Source organism: Balearica regulorum, chromosome 7 (genome assembly GCF_011004875.1).
Source record: "Balearica regulorum gibbericeps isolate bBalReg1 chromosome 7, bBalReg1.pri, whole genome shotgun sequence".
Taxonomy (NCBI): Eukaryota; Metazoa; Chordata; class Aves; order Gruiformes; family Gruidae; genus Balearica; species Balearica regulorum.
Window position 1 is genome coordinate 6,233,724 of NC_046190.1, and position 21,516 is coordinate 6,255,239.

The window sequence follows — 21,516 nt, forward strand, 5'->3', positions numbered from 1 at the left end:
TGATTGACAAAAGAAACTTCAGAGAACAAAGCTCAAAGGAATTACAAACCTCCATCAGCATGATGTAACCATGCACATCTTAATTGCCCTAGATATCATATTTAAAAAATTATTTTAAAAAATTGTTAACATTTCTGTTTAGTTACTATACAAGTGCCTACAATTGGCTCATCATTGTGCCTAATTAAACAGTTCTTCTAAGCATTAATGTATCGGCGTATTTCAGTAGCTGCCATTTAATGAAATTGTGTCAAGTATATAGAATAAAAATTGATTAGGCTGGCATGTATGTGCTTGGAGCCATCTTGTGGCCCAGAACTACACTGCAATAAATGTGCTACTGCCAGTACAGGACCATGGGCCAACCTGGCCCGTACCCCCCGCACCCTGGGCATCCCACCCCACCAAGGCAGGGAGCCCTGCGGACTCCACTTCTGCTGCTCTCAGTGGCATTTGTCTACTGAACCCTGGCTTAGGTGTTTCAAAATATATAATTTATAACTGTGCTTGACTGCGATGGGCAGGGACATATTTTCAGCTATTGCACCTAACTATCAGCATCTCAGTGAATTTGAGAAGTCTAAATAATTAAATTCATGTATGTATGAAATTGATATACATTATTTATGAGCCAATTGCCATTTGCAGCATTGTAGCTTTAGTACTCGCTACACTGTGTATATTGTTGTGATGTTACAGTTGTAAAAGTATTAATGCTTCCATAAGAAACCCATGATAAATTGAAGTCTTTAACATTTACAATGTTTAATATTCTTGTGCAGTATTTAATAGGAGACTGTGACTTAAAGGAGACATCTGCTATCTTTAATCCTAAGTAATGCTTTGTGCCAAGAATGGCCTTATTGACTTCAATGAAATGGTTGTGTAACTACTTTTTCCTATTGTGATTTTTTTTTTTCGCTTGTAAATGTAGTAGAAACTTGCCGACAGTTGCCACAGTCATTTCAAATGACTTTTGACCCAAAGGGAACATAGTGAAACAAGACAATTAAATATAAGAGATAAATGGAACAACAAGCACAAACAACAGAAGTAGTGCAAAACAAAATGGGCACTTCTTGGATTGGACAGAAGGTGCGAAACACTCCAAAGTTTGAATACGGCCTGATAGTTTTGTACTCAGTAACAATAAAGAACCATTTGTTCAAGATTCACTTGGGGTTTTTTGAAACTACCAACCATTTCATCTGGATTTTGTGCCATAAGGAAGCCAGAATATTGAAGCTACTCAGAGCAGGATTTTGTTGTAACCTAATTCTATTGGAAATAGCCCCAGGAACAGCAAAATGGGATGAGACGGTGTATTAATACACCTTCCGACTCTGCATTCCCCTTGAAGCGTGCCGTTCGTTGCACAGCCTTAGGAATCGGGCTCTGTCGCGGCACACTTGAGTGCACGGGGCTCTGCATTCCCAGCGATGGAAGAGCACTGCGTCCTGGTGACTGTGCTCCCTGCAGTGGTATCCGAAAGCTTCAAAAACAACGTGTCAGGGGGTTCCCAGCAGGAATCATGTTTTATTGCTGTTCTGTGGGCTTCCTCAGCCACCGATCATGCCAGTGATATGCAGGATGAGAAACAGGGTTTTCTGCTAGATAAGAATGAGACCAGTGTGTAAGTTATAGCTGTGAGGTACTGCAAAAATGATTTCTAAACCTGGGACTAGGAAACAACAGCAGGGACTTCATTCCTCTTTAAATTCTGTGATGTTATGAGATTGGGTGCATTCATCCCCGTTGGGGCAAAAGGAGCAATTCACTTTATCCTCACATCAATGCCTTACCTTACCTTATTGAACGCTGAACTGTCAAATAACTGCAGAAGGAGAAGAGGCTCTCTTAATTCCATGGCTAATCGGGATATATCAACGGTGTTTTGTCAGACACATAACACAGGTCAGAGGAGGGCAGAAACATCCTGGTTCAGTACCAGTTTCCATGAATGCCACTGGAGGCCAGCTGAAAGTAGATTTGGACACTTTATCCTACTTGTGACAGAGGTGGCAAAACTTTGTTCCCCAGCTTGAACCCTGGAATTCATGCTTCATAGCACTTCATTAGTCACAATTTATGTGCTCGTCATTGCTGTTTGGCCCGTCTAGCATGATACAGATTTCTGTCAAATGAAGAGACGTAGTTTAATTTGTATTATTTCCAATATATAGTAAAGGATCTATTTTACCAGTAGTCAAAAAGAGGAAGGACAAGGCAGCTGTCAAGGAGCATTACCTTTTAGATGACTGGAAAATGTATTCATCATTTCATTCTTTCCTGCGAGGTAAGCTGGGAAAGCCTGACAGAGCTTGGTGCTTATTTTTTTACCTGAGCCGCCCTGTGACAGCCTCAGTACGTACTTTCATTTTCTTTGCCTTCTACATTATCTATGTTTAAAAAATCAGCAGCTCTGCAACTTGAGTAGGCTAAGGACCTGATTGCTTGTGTATGTGTACTGCTAATTTTGCACGTTTTGCCATAGTTCCTCAAAATGAAACCTACTAATTAATTAAACACAGTGGCTGAATCCCACCTTACAACATAAAGCAGTCTGTGTTCCGAGCCAGTTTGATCAGCAGCCGTTCGTGTTGCCTAGCAGGGAAGGTATACACCACTTACGGAATGATCCTATAGATCTGGACATCAGCAGCTCCACAAGTTGGCAAATCTAAATGCAGTTCTCTAGGTAAGCCAGAGATGGACTGCCATGTGTAAGTGGAAATGGTAACGGTTGTTGGTAACGATGAAGTAAAATGATAGGCAGCTGATTTAAATTAGCTGCACTGAGCTTAGTGCCATCCCAGGCTATAGCAATGTGGATGCTGGCCACTCTAGGTACATAATGAATATTTAGGTTTCATTTTATGAGGCAACTGTGTCTCCTCTTAGAAGCAGAAATAAGCAATTCTGTTGCTGGGCAATTTTCCCTGGGAAAGCCAAAGACGAATATTAAATATTTATTTGGCTTTAAAAACATATTATTAAATTTTATGTATTGATTTGTAAATAATAATTATTGAGCAAACTAGAGCAAAATCAGTTCATACATATTTTACTTTCCACAATTGCAGACATATTTTAATCAATTAATTTTAAAGAATAAGCTTTTATACTGTTTGATGGTAGAAAGCAAGCTGCTTAACACTACGCTGTACCAATACTGCTATATGTAAATATTGAACTGTAGAATTATTTTTGGCAAAGGGATCTCCTTCTGCTGTGCAAGTACCCACAAAAGGATCCTGCTGTGGATTAAATCACAAATTACATGGTTTTGAAAAGGATATCGATTCAAACTAATTGAAATTGCGGGATTCCTACAGAATTCCATATTCATTGAAATTAGTTCCGTGTATTTATCATAATCAGTGTGGTACCACAGGAGTACTAATGTTTAGCTACTTATTGCTGGGTCTTAGGAAAAATCTAATATTACTCTGAATGTTTAGTCTCTGTGAACGAAAAGGAACAGAGCATCTTTGTTAGCAATTCAGCCCACAAATATAACAGGCTTTCTGTTAAACTTCCCAAGGCTTTTAGTGGAAGGTTTGACATGTTCTGTGCTCTTAATTTGTTCTAGAGGGAATATTTAACTCAACTTCATTGGAAGTGGGGTACGAGAAAGCAGTAGGTACTTACCAGAGTTAAGTTAGAGGCTCTGTCCCTGGATTGGCACTGTAAAGTCACGAAGCTACACAGTACTAAAATGCTTTAAAATATTCTTTAGCAATGCATTCAATGAAGCACATTGGAAAATTCCTGTGTAAGCAATAAAGTTTTTTTTTTTCTTCCATTAGGTTGACTTCACTGATTATTCTGAGATTGGGCTTTTTTCCCCCTTTTCCTACTGATTTTTTTCTTTAAAAGAGTACTGCAAATGAAAGAGAATTGCTACTTTGAGAGAAAGACATGAAAAAAACAATGTCTTCAAGTGTCTCTTTATACAATTTTTACTTGAATAATTCATCCCTCTTTGGTCCCCAGTGTTGTTAATGATAATGTATGAATGCAGCAAGTAATCAGTCATGCTAGATTTGTGTTGAATATGGCAAAAAAGAATACATGAACACATCCGACTGCTTTCTAATTATTAAAATTCCTAAAAGAATTTCCCTTTCTCAGGATTCTCAATCTTCTCATTTTGTCTCCAATCTTGTCCTTTTCTTACTAGTTGACTGTTAAACTCATATTGTTTTGTCTTGTTTTCTGCTAGTAAAAAATAGAGTATTTTCTAAACAGTGGACATGAAATATTCATTATTTGTATATCCCAAACCAGAAAGCTAACTTTATTAATAATAACGAAAAATGGACATTATTTGTTTAGGTGGTTCCAAAACTGTGGATCCCTATTTTGCTCAACATTCCTGAAATTTGGACATAGGTTTTTTGGATACTGGCCTTCCGTCCAAGTTTCCTACCCTCAGGTGGAATAAATGGAATGAATAAATTCTTGGAGTCAAATGACAAGTTGAGTTACCCTTATTTTTCAGCCCTCTGTGATTTTTTGATACTCTTTTTCCATGTCTCTTCTCATTCTTCCCTTTTCTTCTTCTTCTTCCCCAATCTTTTTGGTATCTTTTCCTCCTCCAAAGATTTACACCTTCTTCCAGCCCCATTTTCTTGCTCCGGATAATCAAAACATATTTACTGGACTGCAGTATAGGTCTTGATGGAGAAAGGGGATAAATTACCAGCTGATGTTTTAATGCTGGTATTAACATAGGTAATAGGAGTGATCCTTTTCATGCTCAAGAAGTGGAATTGAGAGTAGTTTACATTTATAGTGTACAAAAATATCAAAGCATTCTCACATGACTGTAATCCAAGAATCACCTCCATTTCTCATTATTTCTGATCTGACTATGACTTGTCCTCCTTTGTAATTTTCTGCAACAGTAAAGAGCAGTTGAAAGGTTATGGCTCTAATTCCTGCTAGCGGCAGTGAAAAAAAGTTCTTTAGATTTTCAGTAGCAAACAAAGGGTTTAGCAGTGTAGTGGAGGAGCCACTTTTGAACAGAGGAATCAGGTTGGGATTTGTTTCCACGTTTTTTTCAGTCCATGGATTTGGGCTGAAAATTCCCATCACTTCTTTCAGGATTAGGTTCTTTGGATCCTAGCCCAGAAAACTTTGAGTTTATTATTTCCTTGCTTTTAAAGGAAGGATCTGGATATACCATGAAGTTAATATTTCGTGGTATATTTGTTGTGGTGTACGGGTATAGATATTTATTTTTAATGAGAAGATATTAGGTGCCGTTTGACAAGCTATTTGTTGGTGTACCAGTGAATCTTCAGTGGTCTCTGAAGTACTGGCAATGTTCCCACTTATTTATTGTTGTGTTTTTATGACACAGTTGTGTAATTTGTGATAATCTGATTAGTGGCTTTTTGAGAAGGGCATTAAGGTTTATGTTTACCAGGTTTAAATTTAAATTTACGTGACTAGAGCGATAAAAAAAGAATGATCTCAATTTACTGTAGACTGGGAAAAGATAGTAATGGAAAGGTTTAACAAATATTGTAGAACAAACACAATCATTTTATAGATATAAAAGGTGCATTTTTTCATCTGCCAGTATTTGTAGATCGTGAACGCTGGATATTAGCTCACAATTTTGCTTTCAGTGAATGAAGGCACAACAGTTTTCTGCAATTGTATGAGCTTCATAGACCTAGCAGAAAGAAATTTGAAACTGTGGTTTACCAGGGATAATTTGAGGGGAAGGGCTATGCTGGAGCACTTAGACTTTGAGAAACAGACTGTGCTACCTACTGTCTAGGTAGACACTGTAGCAATGGTAATCCAAATTAGCCCAGTTTCAATTTATATCGAAAACACTTTCAAAAAGTCACGCAGAGCAGGGTTTTTGAAAGAAAGTAGGAGTTCACTGGTGTCCAGCTCTGAAGGTGTCAGTGGGGGATCTGAGTCCTCCTTTTGTCCTCCAACAGCAGGTCACAAGAGAGACATACATCTTTGCATCAGACACACGTTGGAAAAGAGTCCACAGCGCAAGTTTCTGCAAGGGAGAAATCCATGTTCCTTAATTGTGACACAGCCACAATTTCTTTTAACCTGTTTTTTAAGCTATCTGCAGAATCAGAGAAATGTTGTCAAGAGAATAGAAAAGTGAGGCTAAAGCTTTGCGAGTTTTCCTTCTTGCCAATCAACCTATCACAGCAACTTATTTCCTATCTAGAGATGGAAAATAAGGCTCAGAAAACATATGAGCAGCCAGTCTGGCTCTCTGAAATGTAAAGTACCTTGAATAAAGAAATCAAAAAAAATAGAGGCATCAAAAATCAGGCATTTCTTCAAAAAAATGCAGCTCTCTATAGATGGTAATGATACATGCAGATCAAAATGAGAGAGTGAAAGAGGAAGAAGATTTAAGTTCAGCTCCTGAGATGTAATTGCGTATTGCTATTATGCTTTGCAATTTTAATTGAGTCATCCAGCTCTCTTTTATAAAGCCCGTTCCAAAACACTCAGAGACTTCTGATGTTCAAGAGATCAGGCATAAGCAAAACCACAGTCCTGTGTAGAGTGGGCACTTGGTCTACACTGACACCATGCAGTATTTATATTAACAGTTTAAAATTTAGAACACTCTCTTTACTCAAAATTGACTTTGTTTCAAAACATAGCTCCAAGCTGAAAGAGATGAAGAAAACGTTTAAAGCACTTTTTTCTTTGAAGAGAATATCAGTTTCAAAGGCACACAAAGCCATCACGTTCTACATTGAGATGAAGCTACCAGTTCCTAACCAAAGCACGGTAACCTCTGGAGTTCTTAGCCGTGTAAGAATTCCTTATAATTCTTAAAAGAATTGCATATATTAAATAACATGCTTGATAGTACAGAATGGAACATATACGCTACTTTGCATATATACTTATTATGAAAGTAATAGGTCAAATTGTTGAATGAAACAAACCTTGCCATGCCGTATGGGAAAGCTATCTATTATTTCATTTACTGTTATTTTCTGCATTTAAAATCTATTCTTTCCTGCAATGTATCTGTATAAAATAACTGCCATAGTAAACACTGTAATACCTACTCTCAAAAGCTCGCGTTTTGTATCGCCGTTGTTAGGACAAACGCAGCAATGACATTCAGTGTTATTTCAACTTACGATTAAAATCCTGGGTACTTTGTTCAGTCCCAAAGATCTGGGGTCTCTCCCCAGTAACCTGTGTGTCTTCAGGCAAGTCAATGACCTTTAGTGGGACCTGAGAAACTCCAAGGTGTTGATGAGTTCTGGGTGACCTTCTCCAGCCAGAAGCCTGAACTGTGAAATATGAACAAAAATATCCCCATATTTCCGAGGTATTTACATGTGCTAAGCAACCATAGAGCTTGTGTTGCAAGCTGAAATTATTTTTAATAAAAGATAGGACTGGAGGGTACCTTTAATAGATATGTAAAAATGTAAAGCAGAAGTTGTCATTTATAGGTATTCAAAATATCATTGCAGTAAACATTAAAGTTTTGTTTTTAAATTCCTCTATGTTTCAAAAAATAGTTGAAACAAGCAGGTTGAAAAGTCTGTATTAAAACTGGAAAATGTAGGTTTTTATATTCAATTAATTTCTTCATTGAAACCATGTAATTTCTGGGAAATCTATTTTTATTTTTCCTGCATGGCCAAACAGTAGAAACATTTTGTTTCTCAGAAGAAAGAAAAGAAAGAAAAAAAAAAAAAGAAATTCTTTTCCACAGAAACATAGAGTGTCCGATCAGCTTTGCGGAAACAGTGATTTCTTTATGAACTACCAGCTTCTTCCCAAGTTGGCAGACCTTGGCAGACACGTGGAGAATAGGGACAGTTTCGCTGCTTGCACATGGAATGACCTCACATCGAATGAAAGGGGCATTCCAGGGAAACATTCAGCTTTCCTTTCCTTTTTCAACATCCCCCCACCCTTGCTTCTGTAGTAAGTTGACTTTGTGTGCCAATAGCAAAGCAGATGGGAGGCTGCCCCTGCAACAAGCAGATTGTAAGTCATGGCGTAGCGATAAAAACTCTGAAGGCTGCCGTCAAATGAGTAAAATAATGTCCCAAAGAGCGATGGAGTTGGCAGAAACCACGTTTTACCTCGGCAAGATTCTGTAGCTAAATGTAGGGATCATTAAAAAAAATGAAAGGTGGGTGGGGACTTGATGGGATGCTGAAATGATTTTATATTTCCTATAACATTTCTGGAGCAAAAAGAGAAGCTCAGAAACTCTCCAACTATTCATCTCAGGATTGGGCAGAAAGGAAAGTCTCTGGGCTAAGGTGCTGTGTTTTCAGCTGTGACTGTGTCAGTGCAGCCTCTGAAAAAGAAAAACAAGTTATGTGGTAAACAAAGGGGATCCCAGCAGAGCAAAATCTTACTGTAACATCTGTGTTTATCTTTTAGCTGTTCTGGAGTTCTTCTCATGAGGAACGCCTTGGGGAAAGTTTTGAAAACAAGGCAATATTCTAATCCTTACTAGTAGGTATTGCGTACGTATGTATGTTGACAGGTAGCGCAGCCTACGAGAAGTGGGGCTGTAGCGTGAGCGGTGCTGAGCATTCGGTGTCAGCTACGTATATTTGGGGGGTTGTTCCAGACTGTATCTGGGCTGGTGCCCTGAACTGAGTGCCTGTGAGGGCTGTCATTAGATGAGGGTTTATTAAAAAACTGATTTGATGAGTTTCTAGTTTCCACTTAGTTTCATCCAAATAAAACTGAGTTTCTGTACTCTGAGACACAATGACATCAACCAAAATGCGGTAAATGGAAATAATCAGAGATTCTCTCAAAGAGCACAGTATACACTGATGAGGACGCAACTTTAGACACCAACTGCAATACTGAGACCAGCAGATGCTTACGTATTGATCCAGGCTTTCAGGTTCCCAAACCTCAGAAACGATTCATCACTCCACTGGAGTGCCTAGCAGGCAGGAGCTGGCTTAGACACATTTCAGACTCTTTTACTATGACACGATCCTTTGCTGACTCCATCCACTCTTCCACAAAAGCCATGCAAGGTACCGGAGAGGGATATCACAGACAGTCCAACAGAGCCGTTTGTCCTGTCGCCGGGCTAACAGCTATCGGTCATTCACATTCTGCTTCCCTGAATCCCTTTTTCCTCTATTTAATCTATTGAGCAAATGAGAGTGTGAATGCTAAAATAGATGTCTGATACCGCTGAAGTGACTATTTGAGGACTGTAAAAAAAGAAACATTTCTCCTCGTTTACATTTGTGCTTCCTATGCAGTTTTTATAGTGCTTCGCTTCAGAAAGGAGGATGCCTTTACTAGTGAAGTAGAGCCAAGAAGTAGACCAGGAAATAGGAAATAAGTTCCAGTGCTATATAGAGGTTAATTCCTATTTTCTGTCTAACCTTACACAAACATCTTGGTTACTGTGTGGCACTGTAACTGCACCGAACACTGAGCTGAATAGCAAAAGAAGAAAAAGTTCATAGGGATTTATTTAGAGCTCCTGTTGGTCAATGCATATCTATTCTACTTAGAATTTAGTAACTGCAGGTGAGCAGGACCTATACAACCTAAGAAACACAAAACACACCCAGGTATATTGAACAAAATACCTCTGGCTGAGATGAACTTCCATACGGTATGGGAATTTGTGGTACATGCTGGCAAGAATCCATTGAGTCAAGGGGAACCGACCTGGAAGATCCTACAGCACATTTCTGTTGAGCCAGCTGCAAATCATCAGTTCTGGAATGCAGAAGGGAAGCAAATATGCTGTGTGCAGCTGATTACGTGGGCCAAAACTAAAGGTGAGTTAGGAACACAACACAACACAAATCTCTAGCATGGAAAGCTAACTGAGGACTGGATTTCAGCATCTCATCTCTTGTCAACTTTTGTGCTCTGTTATTGACAGCATCCCAACCTGCTTCAGCCTTCTGAACCATGTGAGAACTCAAAGAGACAACAAACATCATTCAGCAGTGGGCTGCAACAGAACACAGCTAATTTTTTTTATCATCTAGTAATAATAATAATAAATATATATCTCTCTCTCCCAGGAATCTTTGTTCTATGATGGTCAGAGACCTGTATGAGAATGAAATATGCAGCAACTACCAAGATTACTTCTTTTTTTCAAAAGGGAATATCGCTCTTGACTACAGAGAGGTTAAAGTGACTGGTCAGAAGTGGCTCAGGAAACCAGAGGGAATCTCCCAGAGAGGTTTAACTAAAGCCCTGTGATTCAGGGCCCAAATCCCTGAAAGAAAATGGGAATAAATGCTGTTCTGAGTTCTAATGCCAATTATAAATATCATCTGCTGCTCAGTCATGAAACTACATATGGCAGGTGCAGGCAACATGTGGGGTTTTTAAATTATCTGGATTTCTTCCACACAGGAAAAATACATCCTTATTACTTCTTTTTATGAGATCCACCTCTGGTACCTTATGCTTAATGATCAGTGTGATATAAAACATCAGTCACTGCTACAAAAAGGAGCACAAACAAGCCATATTACTCTGCTGATTTATATCTAATGTGGCTGCAAGAGTAAGCCTAGGAAATGCCTTTTCTTTGCCATATTAGAAGCTACAGATTATAGTAAGCACATTTTCAATATTTACTCCGTGCATCTTGGCTCAGAGCTGTTAGTGTTTTTAGAGTAAAGCCTCTTGCATGTATTCATAACTCAATTCCTTACTGAGACCCCTCAGATCTGTGTCAATGAGTAGTGTCTTAAGATGATGTTACTATTTAAAAACAGGTCTTTGACTTTTCAAATAAGAATATATTTAAAAAAATACATTGAAGAATGCTTTCATTTCACCTCATGGGACTCAGTGAGATGGGAGGGGGAAAGTTATGTACGTGTTTTCTTCCTAGTGTTTCTAACCTTTAACATGTTTGAAAATCTACCAGTAAATAAAACAACCTATTCAAATGCTTTAACAGTTGTTAAAATGCTTCTATCTTTTTGTCCCCTCCCACACTAACTCACACACATTTTAATGATCTTGCTGGAGAAGTCAGCTGACAAATAACAGAAAAGCATGTTTCTCTTATGCTATTTTACAAGATGAATTTCACAGGAAATTCTACGGAGTAGAACCCTTCCCCTAGCACATTTTGCTACTTTATAAATAATCTCTGGACATACCTATTCCATTTCTATGCTACGCTAGTCCAGACTAAAACCAGCCTTGTCTTCATTCAGTCTTTTGCACTTCCATACCGTGGCAGATTGGAGATTGTACAGCAGCTAATAAATACAACTTAAACCCACTTAATACGTTGTATTATTAGCACTATTTATCAATCCTATTACAAACAGCTCTTCGAGACTAAAACTAAGTCAGTGTTGCCGTCTTATATGTTGTTCATAGAGTAAGGAACAGTCCTGGTCCAGGAAGTTTACATCTGTATTGGCAGAGAAGAAATGAGGAAGAATTGATATACTGATGTCACATATAAAAAGGGCCAATCTGAAAAGCATTTTTCATTTAAGTCCTGTTGACTTTCCTAGAAATTGGAATCCTAAAGAAACCCTAGCTCTGAATGTTTATCCAAGAATCCGAATTCATCATGGTATTCATATCACCTCAATTTGTCAGCTCCTATGTTGTGTAATTTAAGATGGTCATTTACTGTCCCTTTATATGCAGAGAGAACAGCATCTTCAGAGACAAAGTCATCCTGTCTATTTTTGGTACAGATTTTATAATGAGATAAATTGCTTTATGAGGTACCTATAAATGGTGATGTGGTTGAGTAGAATGCTATTCAGGAATATAAAAATAAAGGCAGATGAACAGAGGCTAATTAAAATATTTTAAGACTTCGGTTCCTATGATGGTTAAAATGTTTTCTAATTTTGTCATTTTTTGTGATTTCATTTTTGCTTTGTTTTGAGCTAGTCTGACAACATTTGTTAGTAAGTCTTAAAAATAATCCCACTGTGAAATATATTTAAAAATATGCATGGATGTTATTCAATGAAGTCATCTAAACCATAAGATCATTAAGCTCTAATCCCCTATTTACATGTGCAAGATATTATATGCTACCTAGTCTCATGAGCTTGGCACTAAGAGTGACATTGCATTTGGAAGAGGTATTTCAAGCTGATTTACAACCTCTTGAGAGAGAAAATGCAGTCAAGCCTAGAGGCTTCAGGTGTAGCACAGGTTTTGGCAGATCCCAGGCATTATTAGCTATAAGCGTGCAAAGGTTAGTTCACAAGTTAAAGGTAATGATTAAATGCCATTGTAAAAGGAGGTAGAATTTTAAGAGAGAGCTAAAATTCTTTCTGAAGATTGTGCTTTTTGACATCGGCCAATCCCTCCTCTGGCAGGGGCACCATTTCAGTTTTAAATCTTAGGCAATCACTGCCTCTCATAACTTGTTGCTAAGTTCACAGCCCCCATTTCTCACCAGGACCCCCAGCTTGCTTCAAATGACCGTAAGCCTCTATTTAGGAACTCTTTCTTTCAAAATCAATACAACATAAACATGCAGTGGCACCAGGCAGACCTTTACAAACAACCTGACATTTATTACTCTTTTGGAATATGTTGTTTTAGGATCCTTAAATCAGAGGGAAAAAACCAAAAATATGTCTCTGCTTTTGACACTGCCTATCTCCTTGTCCCCTTCTCCAAAAATTTCAATGCCTCCCTCTGTAATGTTCAAAACATTTCCCTAGTTTCCTGACGTATTAATTCTTTCATTCTGAGTGGCAGTCATGCTGTTTTCAGAGGTTCCGTTGTTGTCTGCCAAGGGCTAAAAATATGTCTGGTCACCAGTGCATCCAAGGTAATCCTATTCATATGTTGATGGTCCTTGAAAAGCCCTTCATTCCAACCTGGCAATGCCTACAAGTTACCTAATTCCCTTCAATTCTGCTTTTCTAGAATAGAAATTTTCCCTTCGTCCTGACAGCGTCAAAGTAAATGGGTAAAATGAGCCAATGTAGCAACGGTCAAAAAGATGAATGGGTAGAATGAACCATATCCATCTTTCAAGAAAGTTGTGCTAAATTTCACCACCCTGTCCCACAGTTACTCAAAAATTATGCCACTGGTTTAAAAATAATGAAATTTTTACAATAGCAGCTTGGATACTTTTGTTCTCACACCACAGGCATCCCTACTTACAAGTAGGGGTTCCAGACTCAGCCCGAGAGCAGAACGGTCCAGCACGGTGCAGTCAGGGGGGAGGGAGGGACACGAACAAGGGCAAGAGAAAAGAAAATTGTCTTGATACTAGAATATTAATTCCTGAACCCGAATGCTCAACACTTGGCTCTAATTAAAAGAGAAAATTTTCTGGTGAAATGTGAGAGGGCCCCAAACACATCCTCTCCGCTCCAGGAGGGAGGCCCAGGGCCAGCTCCAGATCAGCGGGGGGCTGCCCCTTCCCACCGGGAATGTTCCCAGTCCCAGCTGCAGCCAGCCCCTGTCCCTGGGACCTGCTTGGTGCTCGGGTCTGGCTTGATCTACAGCTCCTGCCACACCGCAGCTTCCCTCGCTGCACCCTGCCAAACTGTGTTCATGCAGTAAAAAACAGCTTCACTTACACAAAGACGAGTATATTGTGTAAAATGCAATTAAGGATGTAGCTGTGAAGAAAAATAGTTATAGTACACCTATAACTAACTATAATCTCGTAGCTCTGATAAATCATTACAGAAACTGGTGTTAAAAAACTCTAAAGTATTATCAGAATTACATACTGAACCATCTAAAGGCTCCAGGTAGTTCCTTCCTGAAGCACCTGCTCACATATTGGCTTCCCCAGTAGCAGCTCAGGTCTGCGTGTTACAAAAATCAGTAATCTTCAACATAGGAGCTTCTGTACCCTTCATCCCTCCCCTGCCAGGGAGCGAGACTGTGTCAGGAAACGTTGGGATCCCACAAAAATGAACGCAGGTCATGAATTATTGAGGATAAGTATTAATATCTACAGCATGAATAATATATGTTGAGGCAAAGTCTCATTATTTTTCAAAACTCTTTCATAACTTGACTCATTGCTCTTTGCGTGCGAAATTATACTCATATAATCTACATTACAATCAACTAAACATTATTTTCACAAATCCAAATGTTAACTCACTTTTTTTTTTTGATACTTCACATTAGCTCCATGGAATCCACTATAGCGGGAGTCATTACTGTTCCTGGTGGACCAGAGATGGGTTTTGAAGATTCCTGAGGTTTTAGACAGAGGAGATTTGAAAAATGTTACTTTTTGGATAATTTACATTTGAAAGGTAAAAAGAAATCGAAGATTAGCCAGGGAGCCATGACAGTTGGTCTAAATTCTTTTTTGGTGTGCAGCAAATGCTCTTGTAGTGACAGGTACCTGAGGGTAGTGAGAAGATGAAAAGAAGTTAGAAAGAGGGAGTCACAGGATGTCAGGAGGTGGTAAGGCCGAGTGATGGTACATTTGTTAATAGTGACATTAAAGCTTTTTGCTTTGTCGTATACAGCTCTAGAAGCATGACTATGTGACAGCTTCCCAATGCAGTCTTTTTGGCTCTTTGCAGAGATATAATCCCCTCAGGAAAACTACCATCAGTCTGGATTTAAACTTTTGGCAAGGATCCCAGGAAAGAAATTTTGGTAAGGGACTAAATTATGTATTAGGTATTGAATCAGCAGATAAAGAAACACATTTTTAGAACATATGTGCTGGTAGAGCAGAGAAGGGAAGAAGTTACCACATATGAATACACACTTGTATTACTTTTCCCTTCAAATGGCATCATAACCTCTATTTTCAAGAACATTTTTTTCAAGAATTTTGTAGTGTAACTGCAGTTGCCTAGAAGGTGAAAAACAGACCATGATCAAATTATTCCATGCACAACGTCTAGAATCTGTGATTGCCTCTCCTCAGAAGAGCAGTCAGGTTTCAGACAGGGCTGAGATGGCGCAAGGTGTTTTTCATCTTGGGCGGGGAACTTCTCAGGTACTTCAGGCTGGCACATAACAGAGGCTGGATCCAGTTACAACAGGTGTTTCTGGAGTGTAGTAATCTGAAAACAGGACAGAGAAGTTATGTTTCCATCAACAAGAGAAGTGTAAATATTTTTATTTGAAGGAATTTTTAAAAAACAGAGTTAACAGAGGAGTTTAATTTACTCTATTTTAAAAGTGAGGATTCTCATGAGAACTCCAGCTGAGGTTTTCCTGTTCCACAGTTGGTAGTTGAGACTTCTCAAGAATGCAGATTGAACAGTACTTGGTTGTCAAAGTCGGGTTACATGGGGCTTTGAGCAACGTGACCTCGTGAAAGATGTCCCTGCCCATGGCTGGCGGTTGGACTAGATGATCTTTAAAGGTCCATTCCAACCCAAACCATTCTATGATTCTATGATTCTATGATTGGACTAGGTGCCCTAAGGTTAGTCTGCCTTTTGAAGTTGAGAAATTCCTCTAAATTGCTTTCCCATACTCAGGTCCAAACAAGACCACATGATGTGACCACCACAGATCTGTAAACCACAAGTCCGCATTTCTAAAGTAATCAGCATGCAAAGGCTGTCCCAAAATTGTCTCAGAAGACAACAACAAGCCAATCTAAGCCTGCTCTGATACCAAAAGGGCCGATCCCATTCTTCCTCTTGATCCTGCTTACACATAATTACCCTTAAGTTATTGCTAGTGTTATGTGGCCCATAGGGTAAATTCAGTCATTTCACTATTCAAATGAAAACGAACCATTTAATTTTTGGAGGTTACGTTTTCTGTCTGATGATTCACGCAGAACTGCATGAATACTAATGCTTGCTCGAAGAAGCAAGAGGGAACTTGCAGCTGGAGGAGGTCAAGTTAGATAACCCCCTGAGACGATGAAGCCAGTTATGAAACTGCACCCTGATATTCTCGAAAATTCCTTTATTCTGAACAGTAACGCTTTGAAATATCGTGCATAATACATAGCAATTTCATATCCACAGAAAATTTCAAATAAATAATTTCTAAAGAACAAGAGATTTTAACACAGAGATTCAATCATTACATCTGTCATTAAAGAAGTGGTAAGATAGTCTGCCCTGTATCACTGCACATCAGAGCCAGCCGTAAAACATACAGCTGCATATTGCAATTCAGAAAGCATTTCAATTTTTATGTAGCTTGATTACTGTTTAAAAATGTTATGAAAATGGGTTATGTTTGATAGACATACTGGCTGATTTTTTTTGTGCAACGATTGTGTAGACTCCCTGTAGGATGATCAAAATAAATGAGTGCAAGGACCAATATAATTTCCTAAAGTGCAGTGAAAAAGTACAAATAATATTTCAAGTAAAATCTTTGCCTTCCAGCCTTAACTATGCTGTGGATAAAGAAAAATACAATAGTTGCTCTAGCATGCTAAAGTTTTCTGTACTCTGAAAACAGCTTTGAAATAACACTTTTCTACTATCAAAGAAAATGTTTAAAGTAACTTTTCATTGTAATTTAGTTACTGTAAGCATAAAACGCTTTCCCCCCTGTTTTTAATAACAAGCTAGCTTATGTTTTGTCTGCTGTCTTTTCTCAAGTATCTAAATTATAAAGTAATAAATTTATTAACTTGCTTTCTGTAGTGTAATGGTGAATCTAAAAAAAAAATCATGAATTCTACACCGTGGTGTTCTAGGCTGGTCCACTTTTTTGTTGCTCAGATGAAAGTAGATACATTTATATAGCCTCTGATAATTGTACTGATATTTGCCTGTTCTCATTTTGAAAAATCACGCTGTACATCCTGATATATTTTCTCTTTTGTTAAAATTAATGATCCAGCTCTGTAAAGATTTTCTTGTAACATGCGCTAGTACAGTGGATATAGATCTCCCTGAGTCAAGATAAATGTTTTATAGCATCTGTTTCTAAGCTGCAGATTCTTTTGAGAAGTGGCAGGAATCTGGGACTTTATAGTAGCGAGGCAGAGTGGGCAGATCACCTAATCACTGAAATCAGATTTGCATGTTTGTTTTTTGCAGTATAAAGGCAAAGCACCTAAGACAAGACAGCAATTCAAGAGATGCTACTATCTCTGTGACATACAGTAAGTTACCTTGTTATACAAGGAATTACACAAGGAGTAAAGATTGCTCATTTGAATTGTTTGCTGCTTGAACTAACTGAATGGCTAAAGTTCAAGGTCAAGCGTGTTGGAGTCCAGCGGAGAGGTGGTGATCTTTTATATTCAAGTGTAGAGGAAAGCAAACGTCTGCCTCTTCACAACATGTGCAGTTTCAGGTCTACATATAAAAAGGGTAACAGAATAACCAAAGCAGGTAGAAAAGAAGGGGCCAGTATCCTGATCAGCACATCAGCCTTTTGACATGGTGCTAGCAGGATAAATGCAAATTCTTCTCCTTTTTTCATGGGAATTAGGGGAATAGTTTCCCTCTAAGACAATGTTTTGTCGAGGCTCAGAATTTCCTTGTGTTGATCCTTTTGCAGCATGATTTGTGAATTCCTGTACACCGGTCATCTCTGACCATATGTCTGCAGGAACCGCAGCTTTGCTAGGAATTGTGTTCTATACCCCAAAGAAGAGCTGGTTCGACTTGGCAGTTCAGTTATTTCCTCAGATTTCCCTGGCAATTCCTTTAGCTCTGCAGTTCATCTTTCCTAGTACCTTTCCCCCTTGGAAATCCATCTGGCTCTGGACTGATTGATTTGCTAGGAAAAATTTTACTTAGGTCCTCCCAAAACAGATCACCGATTCAAAAATCTCTTGATTTCCTGCTTGCGTACATATGCCTTCTTCCTGTCTCAGTTTCCATTAATCTAGCAATATCTCTTGACATATCCCTTTGCCAGTTTTGGTACTTTCTCATTTCAAAGACTGTGCATTTTTTGGCATAGAGTCCCTAATTTTCTTCAGAAACTGTCTAACCATCACTTGCTTTTGGGTTTGGTTTTGGGTGGAGGGGGGTTTTGGGGGGGAGGGATTTTGACGATTTTAACCTAATTTCTTGTATGCAGTCTTGTTTTGTCACAGCCCTTTTGGGAGGATTCCCACTTACAGTGTGAATTTTAAGATCTGAATATACTGCTGACAGTTCCATCCTCATCTATCCCAGTGTCTTCAACTTGATCCTTATGCTCTGCAACTCAGTAGAAATCTATATTTAAATATGTATCTTAATGCCCTTTGACACCTTGGAATACACTTTACAGCCTTTTTTTTTATTATTATTTCTCTCTTTTCGACTAACTTGTCAGTTCCACCACAGAGGCTGCCAGGAGCTACACAAAGTACATGCATTTTATGAATTAATATTTATAAAGACAGGCAGTGGGATGTGATTTTCATGAAAGAGGTTTCATGCTAAATACAAAGTATTTGTGTGTTAAATTGTCCATCAACAAAGAACTAATGCACCAAAGAATGACCTTTACTTGTTCATCTATGCCATCAGTCTTAATTTAGAAACCCAGCAACACCCTTAAACAGGATAATTATGTAGTTAACCTCACACATAAATCTTCAGTGTAAAAATTAGGCATATGGGCTGAATGATATTTTAGCTTTCAGTTTCCATTCTATAGCATTTTCTTAGGCTAACGAGAAGAAACAGAGGAATAGCTTGTAAATTCAGGGGGCGTCAGCCTAAGTCCTTGCTTGAATTCAAATCAAGGCCAAAAAATCTGTGACAGAAATACCTCACGTTACTTGCTTAATTTTGAAAAAAAAATCTGAATACCAGTTTAGTGACTTAGTGTTTCTGTGCTGTGGAGAGCCTGGAACTGAAATGTCATGGCAGTATATGAGCAACCTCAGGTCCCATCTCCCAGTACCATTTCTGGGGTTCCTGTATCCATCTTTGATGAAAGAAGGCTGATTATGCTTCTCTACAGAAATACACTTTCCTGAGAAAAGGGATCTAGAAGCAAATGGGCCTCCTTAAAACAACGTATAAATGTTGAAGGTCTGCAACAGTTGATGTTTCTACCCTGCAATAATGAGACTGTTGCTTGTAGAGCATCTCCTGAAATACACATTACTGCTTCTCAACATACAGACCACCAAGGGCATTGTGAACGAGCTAAAGCACAGGCTGTGCACCCAGGGAATCACTGCATGCGTAAATGCTGTCAGCGTCAGGACTTTTGCTTCCTCAATGGCTTATTCACAGTTATGTCAGTAAAACAGAACTTCATTAGTAGAAATCAAGTTGCTGTCCCATGCTTTTATGATTTACAAGTTATATTCAGACAAGCTAACAAGATGTAAAAAATAACTTTAAATCATTTCTATTTTCCATCCTTAGATCTGGTCAGGAAGGTGGATTTTTTGCTGTAATTACAAGTTAAAATAAGATAAAAAAATTTCCCTAAATCTAGGACAACTGTCCTTCCTGAAAGGTTGTGCTGACAGCTGGGGACTGGCAGAACAATGTCATAGGAGCTCCTGCCCTGGGAAGATTCCCTTCATTTCAAAGTGTCTGGATAATCTTTCTCTACTGCCCAGTATTTAGTCAGTGATTTCCATTTTTCTGTCTGTGCCTTCCTTTCTTATCCAAAAGGATCTGTCCATCCTTTGTGATCAGATTCAGAAGTCATTCCAGAGGTGGTGTTTCCAATTACAGGCACACTATTTTCATATGTGCATAGTGCTGCAGCTATTTCTTTGATCTGCCTTTCCTTCTCAGTAGACTCTGAGATGTTTAGTCTTACCTTGTAAATTCTGAATGAGTTAGTTATGGAGCAGTGGATAAATGTTAGTTACAGAGTGACTCTAAGCTGATGCCTGGTGTAGTTGCTTTTCACACTGGAAATGCTACATTTTCTCTTTTCATCCCCAAAAGAGCGACATCCTTCCTTCTCCAGCTGAACCAGTAAAATTAATACAATCGTAATTTCACTGATCATGTTCTTGTGATTATGAAAGGCTGCATTCTGTGAAACATCAGAAGAACGTGATAATCAATGCAAAGAACTCCCTAAGCATTAGACTGATTCCCTGTTTTTCTGTAAGTAAACACAAACACATATACCATTTATCTCATTCAATGCAAATTCCGTTAGATTCTACAGAGAGTTTGGGCTCCGACTGCAAATGCAGCTGATTGTGCTTTCCTCGTGTAGATGTGCTAACTCCTACTTTCAGACAGCAGATTTAATCAGTGAAAATAAATTACTGAGGAATTAGCTTCACAGGAAAAGCTGACTCAAAAATTGATCAATTTTATTGCTTCAGAAAGTTCATAAGTGTATCATTTTTCCCCAACGGACACATCTCTCAGAGAGATATTAACTGTAATGGAGCAGGTTAAATTATTAATATCTTTATAAGATGGGCAGGCTTATCACGGGATGAAATCGGTAAAATAGGTGAGTTATGGAATCTATGGAGGGTCATCTATCATAATGTACTAGGTAACCTTCACACACATGCCAAAGTGTCTTTGATTAAGGGCTTTTCTTCCATAACTTGTGATAAATGCTGGCGTATTGATATTCATAAGCTTGCTACTGAAGACAGAGAACATATTCCAAAACAGGAATTGGGCAGTAGCTAGAGAGAGAAAACTTTAAGCTTTCAGAAAAAAAAAAAAAAAGAAAAAAAAAAAGATTAAAAATTGCCCACAAAGGAGAAAAAAGAGTTAGTTGTAGCAATGCCATTACAAGAGGGTTGTAAAAGCTGTGTAGGAAAAGAATAATTTATTCTAAGACTACTAAATTAAGCAGAGGATGTAACAGGAAAATGGATTCAGTAGTTGAAGTCTGGGGAGTTCCAGCAGCCCATAATATAAATAGGGACCCAGCCTGTCAAAAAAAGATATCTGCTACAACTATGACATTTCTTCCCTCTGATTTTGTGTAGCAAGCGTCTGTAGCATTAATTAATGCAACAGTATGTTGTTTGCCAAAGACTCAGACTCTTTTAAAGAGGGCCCTCTAGGCATGTTTGGAAAAATTCCACAAACTGATTGCTGATTTCTCTTTTTATTCCAGAAGTAGAGATAACCTGAGTGCTGACAATCATTGTAGTTGGAAAGCAAATTGATTTAGCTAAACAAAACAGAACAGAGAGTGAGAGAGATTGAGATTGCAGGAAAACAAGGTCTTGGGACCCAAAATGATGCAAAAAAACTGTCCACAAGACTTAGATTCCATTCCTTTGCCCAAACATCTGTATGCTGCTTTGGGTTTTTTTACAGAAAACAGGGAATAAACATTGATACAAACACCCATATCTTTATGCAAATTTAAATTTCAGAAGCAGGCAGAAGAATTAACTACTTATTGTTTCCATTCTCATGTTTGTAACTTAAAAGGTTTCAGTTACCCAGTTAGACATCAGAAAAAATAGCATGGGATATAGGTGATAAATTACTTATCAAAACCAAGGAGCAAATATCCCTCAGGATATAAACTTCTTGTCTATGCCATTCAGCTTTTGTCTTTGGGAACATTAATGCATTTTGAAAATTTTGAACTGTTTTTTTCTTTTTGTTAAGTAAATAAAAAAAAATTCATTTCAACAAGAATCTTGCAAGATCAAGC

At 38.3% G+C, this 21,516-nt stretch overlaps 1 long non-coding RNA gene across 1 annotated transcript in view; it reads right to left on the minus strand.

Annotated features, from left to right (window-relative positions):
* Positions 1-14,013: 14,013 nt before the first annotated feature.
* LOC142602548 (uncharacterized) overlaps positions 14,014-21,516 on the minus strand; it is a 50,263-nt gene continuing 42,760 nt past the window's right edge. The window contains exons 2-3 of the long non-coding RNA XR_012836288.1: positions 14,845-15,038; positions 14,014-14,208 (exon numbers count right to left, since the gene is read on the minus strand). This is a non-coding gene — a long non-coding RNA (uncharacterized LOC142602548). The remainder of the gene's footprint in view (positions 14,209-14,844; positions 15,039-21,516) is intronic.